This window comes from Triticum dicoccoides, chromosome 7A (genome assembly GCF_002162155.2).
Source record: "Triticum dicoccoides isolate Atlit2015 ecotype Zavitan chromosome 7A, WEW_v2.0, whole genome shotgun sequence".
NCBI classification, from domain to species: Eukaryota; Viridiplantae; Streptophyta; class Magnoliopsida; order Poales; family Poaceae; genus Triticum; species Triticum dicoccoides.
The window spans coordinates 272,348,731-272,357,299 of NC_041392.1; positions in this window are offsets into that span (position 1 = coordinate 272,348,731).

Consider the following 8,569-nt stretch of genomic DNA (forward strand, 5'->3'; position numbering starts at 1 on the left):
CCATCCCTCTACTCACCCACACCCCCTGTTATTCTGCGGCGACGGCAGCCTCACACCGCAGCGAACCAGTGAACCCTCATACTCCTCTACGCGTGGGCATCCACTGCCGCGTCTTCCCCGGCTCCGCGTCGTCCCCTTCCTAGGCCTCGCCATCGTCCACCGCCCTGGTGCTCTCGGCGCGGCGTGGTCAACATGGTCAAGGAACGGCTTCCATCGGATGTGGACTGTACGTGGAGAGGCTGACAGCTGGGTCCATGGCCGCAGCAAGGAAGTGCCTCCTTATTATGTGCAAAATAATTATTCCTCCACCTGACGGTGGGGACCCACCAGACGGGCCACCATATTTCGCGAAAAAAATGTTTGCCCCTGACTGCTGGGACCGACCAGCTACATCTTCGCACGCAAGGAAGTTCGTCCGGGCAAAAAAAAACGATTCGCCCCCTGACTGCTGGGACCCACCAGCTACATCTTCGCAGGCAAGGAAGTGCCTGACAGTCGGGACCCACCTGGTCGAAGCGTACGTAGCGTTGTCATTCTGGTCGCGAACGTGTACGTATATATATACTGGTGGATGTAGGGGCATGCATGTGTCGTAGTAGAGGCGCGTACGTGTCGTAGTAGAGGCGCGCACATAGCATGTACACGTACGTACAGCAGCCAGGGTGCAAGAAAGAAAATACGGCCACGTATGTGTACATACGAGCGGGGTCTTGAACGCCTACTCGCACATACGTACGGCCAGGGCTCGTGTACATGGCTGGGTCAGAACGGAGAAACAGCGTCGTCGTCGTGTTCATGGGGAGGCAACGGAATGCGTCGTGTTCATCGGGAGGCAACGGAACGCGTGGGAGCCAACCGGCTGGGTCGGAACGTGTAAGTGCATCTAGTGTCACCCCTAGTTGGTTTTGGAGTATTGACGACAAACCTAGTTGAGGGACTAATGTGTTTATGAGAATTGCAGGATAACACAGGTAGAAGTCCCTCATTGATTCGGTTTTCCTACCAGAGATGACCCCTAAAAATGTATGAAGACATTGAAGTCAAAGGTGGTATATGAAGATATATTCACATTGAAGACTATGACAAGAGAAGACACCACATGAAGCCTATGGAGCTCGAAGACTTAGATCTTTCATAGTTCTTTTTCTTTTGTGTTGAGTCATAGGAACCACCGTACTGTTAAGTGGGGTCCAAGAGAACCAGTCAGAATGACTGAAGTGATGCCTAACCAAAACCTATGTCTTCGAGTGAAGACTATGAGAGCGAATCTTGTCCAGAGTCGGACAAGTCAGCTTTGCTTGCAGCCCAAGTAAAGTTGCCGTGTGAGTTTGAAATCTGACCGTTGGAACACGTGTCAGTTCCTTAGTGACCCAGGGTCATTTCGGACAAATCAGGTCAGGTTGCCTAATGGCTATAAATAGCCCACCCCCTACAACCATAAACGGTTGGCTGCTCAGATTGAGAGTGCGGCTTTTGTCGTTTGAGAGCAACCCACCTCGAAGCCTTTGAGAGAGAATTCCTTGCGAGGATAAAGCCCTAACCACCCAGAGCCAAAGAGAATTGGGCATCACTTAAGTCTTCTTGTCTGTGTGATCTGAAGACTTATTACACTTGAGGACTGTGCATCCTCCAGCCGGTTAGGTGTCGCATTCTGAGCATCCAAGAGACATTCTGGATTGCCGGTGAACGAAGTCTGTGAAGGTTTGGGAGTCTACCTTGAAGACTTACCAGAGTGATTGGGCGAGGTCTGTGTGACCTTAGCTCAAGGGGAATACGGTGAGGACTGGGTGTCCTGAGCTGCGTGTTCAGGACTGGGTGTCCGGGACTGTGTGTCCTAAGGCTTAAATACCTAGCCGCCCCAACCAGACGTACAGTTGTCACAGTAACTGGAACTGGTCCAACAAATCATTGTCTTCAACGAGTCACGGGTTTCATCCTCCCTTCCCTTTACTTACTATTTCTCCTTGTGAAGTCATTGTATGTTTGCACTATCTTTTGTCTTCACTGAGTGACTGCATGTTTTGTATGGCTTCATAATATCTTCCTACCTGATCCTTACTACATTGCTGCTATTAAGTCATTGTGCTTTCACTTTATTGAATACTTGACTATGGCTTGCCTAGTGTAGTCTACCTTCCGCTGCAGGGTAATAGGTTTATTTCTATCGTTTGTCTTCATAACTTCCACGTTTTGAAGACTTCCATAAAAATCGCCTATTCACCCCCCTCTAGTCGATATAACGCACTTTCAATTGGTATCACAGCAAGGTGCTCCCTTGTTCTGTGTGATTCGGTTTAACCACCTGGAGTTTTAGCTATGTCGACTGCAGGGATAATTAAAGTCTCCACTGCGTGCCCCGTCTTCGATGGAATTGAATATCCCTACTAGAAGAATAAGATGCGCATGCATCTTGAAGCCATTGATGTCGACCTATGGTATGTCTTCGAAAACGGCGTTCCCAAGGCTGGAGAAGGTGTCATTGCTGCTGATGTCAAGAAATTTGTTCAACTGGAGTCTACTGCCAAGAATATCATCTGTGGTCACCTGACCAAAGGACAGTATGGCCGTGTGAGTGCTTTGAAGACATCTAAGCTGGTCTGGGACTGGCTCTCCAAGGTCAATGAAGGCATCTCAACCCAGAGAGATCAGAGAATCAGTGTCCTTCGCAACCTCTTCAACCGCTTCAAGAGAAATGACAATGAGAATGTCCAGCACACATTTGACCGACTCACTGACATCACAAATGAGCTTCAAGCCCTCAGCGCTACTGAGATCACCAAACATGAAGTCGTCAAGACACTACTGAGATCACTTGATAGTTCGTTTGACATCCTAGCCCTGATGATTCAAGAACATCCTGATTTCAAGACACTCAATCCATCTGACATACTTGAGAGGCTCAACACACATGAGTTTCAGCTTTCTGAGAAAAGAGATATCTACGGTCCAAACTATGGGCGAACTCGTGCCTTGAAGGCAAAAGCTATCTCCTCATCTGAAGAAGAATCTGACAGCAGTTCTGATGATCCCGAAGACATTGGAAGGGAACTTGCTATGCTTGTGAAGAAGTTCCAAAAATTCACCAAGAAGAAAGATTTCCGAAAGTCTTCCCGATCAAGCTCAAGGAATGATGAAGCTTCTGCTCATGACTACAAGAAGAAAACATGTCACAAGTGCAAGAAACTTGGCCACTTCATCTCTGAGTGTCCACAGTGGGACAATGAGAACAAAAAGAAGAAGAAGAGCAAGGAATATGACTCTGACGACAAGAAGAAGAAATACTCAAAGTCTTCTTCCAAGTCTTCCTTAAAGTCTTCATCACACAAGAAGAGCTCATCTGGCAAGGCACGTGCGTTTGTTGGCAAGGAAATGGATTCAGAGGAGGAGTCCGCTTCTGAGGAGGCGGAGGTGGAGTCTGAGGAGGAGTCTGATTCAGGCGTCGCAAGTCTGGCTACAGCATACGTTGCCAAGTACATCTTCAATACTGAAGACAATGACCTCGTCACCGACACCGATGCAAATGACAAGGACTACTCCGCTTCTACCTACTGCTTCATGGCACGCGGTGCCAAGGTAAACACACGCACTACTCACCATCAAACATCTAGTGACGATGACTCTAATTGTAATTCAAAACCCAGCTACAAAACACTTGCTAAAATTGCAACTGAACAACAGAAAGCTATGGAACATATTCAAAAACTGTTAGACAGAAGCGATGATATGTTAGGTGCTGAAATGACTCGATCTGAATCCTTAATTGAAGACATAAAAAATCTTCACGTTAAGTATCAGGAACTTGAAAGTCATCATGAAACTCTCTCAACAACTCATGAAAAGCTTTCCTATGATTATCTTCAAAGGAAACAAGATCTTGAGAAATTGAGAGCGGTTCATGAAGATCTTCAAAAGGAAAATGAGTCACTTCGCACCAAACAGACCAGTCCCGCTCAGGAAGGATTTGAACCACCATGTCTTAAATGCATTGAGCGTGATAATGCTACTTCTGTTGCTGAATGTTCTACTACTACTACTGTTGCAATATCTTCAAATGTTGATGTGGTAACTAACCCCTCTGCTGAGGATACCACTGCTATTGCTGATGAGAATGCTAGGTTGAAGACATTGCTTGAGACAGGGATGTACAAAAGTCTTAAAGGGCACCAGACACTATGTGATGTCCTCAAAAAGCAGATACTGAACCGAAACCCGAGGAAAGAGGGTGTTGGGTTTGTAAGGAAAATGAATGCTGATGGCTCTTACTGGAAACCTGAGCAGTACCCCAAAACCATGTGGGTTGCTGCAAAGGAACCTTCAGCAGACCCATCCAATCTATCTGGCTTCACTTGTGCTAACCCCATTATCATTGATGAATCCTTTGATGCAAACTATATACTGTTTAAGAATCAGAATGGTGAAGTGTTTGCCAGGTACATTGGTACTAACTGCAGGAATGGACCGCCTATGAAGAAGATCTAGGTTCCAAAAAGGTGTCTGGAGAATCTTCCTGTGAATGTCATCATGACACCTCACGTGAAGAAGACAAACCTCAGACCAAAGGCTTCATACGGTCCAAAGGCTTCATACAGACAGAGGACTCACCTGAGTCGCACTAACGCAAATGTTTTGCAGGGAAACCATACTCAGGCATATGAATATGAGAGCGGTTCATCAAACCGCCATGTTCATAAGACCAAGAACTATTCTGCTTATTCTTATGAGTACTATTGTCTGCCTGCAAGATTGTTTGCTAGGGCTCCAAAGCCAAAATTCTCAGATGCCGCACTTAGACTTATTGCTTCTCAGCCACCCTTGAAGATGTGGGTGGCTAAGAAAGCTTAACTCTCTTTTGCAGGGAAAGGTCTCCAGCAGAAAACCAAAATCATCTGACGCCATTGCTGGGGACCTTAAACATCTTGTAGGGCGCAAGATCAAATGCCTGAATGGTCTTACTATGTACTTCCTTCCTGAATCGCTTGCTACTCTCCCTATTAGTCCTAATCTGGATCTAAGCTTTCATAACCCATTGGTTCGTCAAATGTTTTTGCTTCACAATGCTCTTGGTGAAGCCTATCCCCCTAACTGCACTATAGGGTAGGACACCAGCGTCTTCAGAATGGATTATTGATAGTGGGTGTACAAATCACATGACTGGCAAAAGAAGTCTTCTTATGGACTCAACCTTACGTCCATCCGACAAGAGCCACATCACATTTGCTGACACTGGTAAAAGTAAGGTATTGGGTCTAGGTAGAGTTGCAATCTTAAGGGATCAACACATGGATAAAGTCATGCTTGTTGAATCCCTTGGCTTCAACTTAATGTCTGTCTCAATGCTTTGCGATTTGAACATGATCGTAATATTTGGAAAATATCATTGCCTTGTACTAATGGAATCTGACAAGTCTCTAGTATTTGAAGGGTATCGAAAAGATGATTTGTACGTGGTAGATTTCTCAACAGGACCACAGCTTGCCGTATGTCTTCTAGCAAAAGCTTCAGAATGCTGGCTCTGGCATCGGAGGCTTGGGCATGCTGGCATGAGGAACCTCCACACCCTTGCAAAGAAGAAGCATGTCATAGGCATCAAGGGCGTCAAGTTCAAGAAAGATCACTTATGCGATGCCTGTGAAGCAGGGAAGAAGACGAGGGCCAAACATCCCTCGAAGACAATCATGACCACTACTCGACCCTTCGAACTGCTTCACATGGATCTTTTCGGTCCCACTCATTACTCAACGCTTACTACTACTGCTTGCCTCTATGGCTTCGTTATTGTTGATGATTATTCTAGATACACTTGGGTGCACATAATCCTTTACAAGACTGAAGTGCAGGATGTCTTCAGACGCTTCACCAATCGAGCTATGAACAATTATGGAGCCAAGATAAAGCACATCAGAAGTGACAATGGCACTGAATTCAAGAACACTGGCCTTGATACATATCTTGATACCTTGGGCATCACACATGAATTCTCAGCCCCGTACACGCCACAGCAGAATGGCGTCGTCGAACGCAAGAACAGAACACTCATTGAGATGGCCAGAACGATGCTAGATGAATACAAGACCCCAAGAAAATTCTGGCCTGAAGCCATTGATACTGCATGCCATACAATCAATCGTGTTTATCTTCACAAGCTGCTGACAAGACATCTTATGAGATCCTTACTGGCAAGAAGCCAAATGTCAGTTACTTCGGAGTATTTGGCGCAAGGTGCTGGATCAAGGACCCACATCACACTTCAAAGTTTGCACCAAAAGCACATGAGGGTTTTATGCTTGGATATGGAAAGGATTCGCACTCCTACAGAGTCTTCAATCTCTTTCATTACAAAGTGGTTGAAACAGTGGATGTGCGGTTTGATGAGACCAATTGTTCACAAAGAGAGCAACTGCCAAATGTGCTAGATGAAGTTCCATCCAGTGAATCAATCAAGCTGATGGGAACTGGAGAAATTATACCTTCTGAAGCTCATCCTGAAGAAGAACTTATCATCTCAGCACCTGATCAACATGAAGACAATGCTCAGCCTGAAGACATTCCTTCTAACAACAACAATGATCAGCAAGAGCAAAGTCTTCGCCCTGTACATCCTCGCGTTGCCAATGAAGTGCAGGTTGAAAGAATAATTGATAGCATCAATGCACCCTGTCCACTCACTCGTTCAAGGGCAACTCAGCTAGCAAATTTCTGTGGGCACTTCGCATTCGTCTCAATAACAGAACCCAAGAAAGTTGAAGAAGCCTTCATGGAACCTGAATGGATTCAAGCTATGCAAGAATTGCTTCAACAGTTTGAGCTGAATAAGGTATGGGAACTAGTTAAGCGTCCTAGTCCATGGAAGCACAATATAATAGGCACCAAATGGATATACCGCAACAAGCAAGATGAGCATGGTTAAGTTGTCAGAAACAAAGCTCGTCTCGTTGCTCAAGGATATACTCAAGTGGAAGGCATTGACTTCGATGAAACATTTGCTCCTGTGGCTAGACTTGAAGCCATACGCATACTGCTGGCCTATGCAAATCATCATAACATACTTCTATATCAAATGGATGTGAAGAGTGCTTTTCTCAATGGCAAGATTGAAGAAGAAGTGTATGTTGCGCAACCGCCTGGCTTGGAAGATCCAAAACATCCTGACATGGTATACAAGCTCAACAAGGCACTGTATGGCCTCAAACAGGCCCCTCGGGCCTGGTATGACACACTCAAATACTTCCTGAAGAGCAAAGGCTTCATACCTGGTTCCCTAGACCCCACTCTCTTCACGAACACATATGATGGTGAACTGTTTGTGTGCCAAATATATGTGGATGACATTATCTTCGGATGCACCAATCAGAAGTACAGTGAAGAGTTTGGATATATGATGCAAGAGCAATATCAGATGTCCATGATGGGGGAGATGAAGTTCTTCCTTGGTCTTCAAATACGACAACAACGCAACGGCATCTTCATATCTCAAGAGAAGTATCTCAAAGATTGCCTGAAGAAGTTCGGTATGCAAGACTACAAAGGCTTCACACACCAATGCCAGCCAAACATCATCTGGGTCCCGACGATAACGGTAAAGAGTTCGATCAAAAGTTATACCGCTCCATGATTGGTTCCTTACTTTATCTATGTGCATCTAGGCCAGATATTATGCTTAGTGTTTGCATGTGTGCTCAATTTCAAGCGGCACCAAAGGAGTCGCATCACTTAGCTGTGAAGCGAATTCTTCGATATTTGGCTCACACCCCAACTCTAGGGTTATGGTATCCAAAGGGCTCAGAGTTTGATCTGGTTGGATTCTTGGATGCTGATTATGCTGGTGACAAAGTTGATCGCAAGTCTACATCAGGCACATGTCACTTTCTGGGACGATCACTTGTATGTTGGTCTTCAAAGAAGCAGAACTGTGTATCTCTCTCCACTGCTGAATCTGAATACATTGCTGTTGGATCTTGTTGCGCTCAGCTTCTGTGGATGAAGCAAACACTCAAGGACTATGGCATTCATCTGAAGCAAGTGTCACTTTACTGCGACAACGAAAGCGCCATCAAGATCGCCAACAACCAGTTCAGCACTCAAAGACAAAGCACATTGAAATTCGTCATCACTTTCTCAGAGATCATGTTGTGAAGGAAGATATTGATATCATACACGTCAACACTGAAGAGCAATTGGCAGATATCTTCACCAAGCCCTTGGATGAGAAGAGATTTTGCAAGTTACGGTGTGAGCTAAATATCCTGGAATCCTCAAATGTCCTGTGATCAGGCACACATCCTAACCCTAATGCATATTGATGACTTAGATGTGCAACACACGAAGTAAAGTATATCTTCAATCAATGAAGACATACATTCTAAGTGTGAATACATTAATGTGGAATTTGACTTCGGAGCGCCACGATAATTGTGCACTATGTCTAAGTCTAATACTTCCTATACGGTGGGTAACGCCACCACCAAAGGTTCTATTCTGAAGTGTTTCACTCATGGCGTTACCTTGCAATGTCTTCATATTTGGTTTGGCTTCGATCTCAACATATCTTCATGATTATCTTCACTATGTT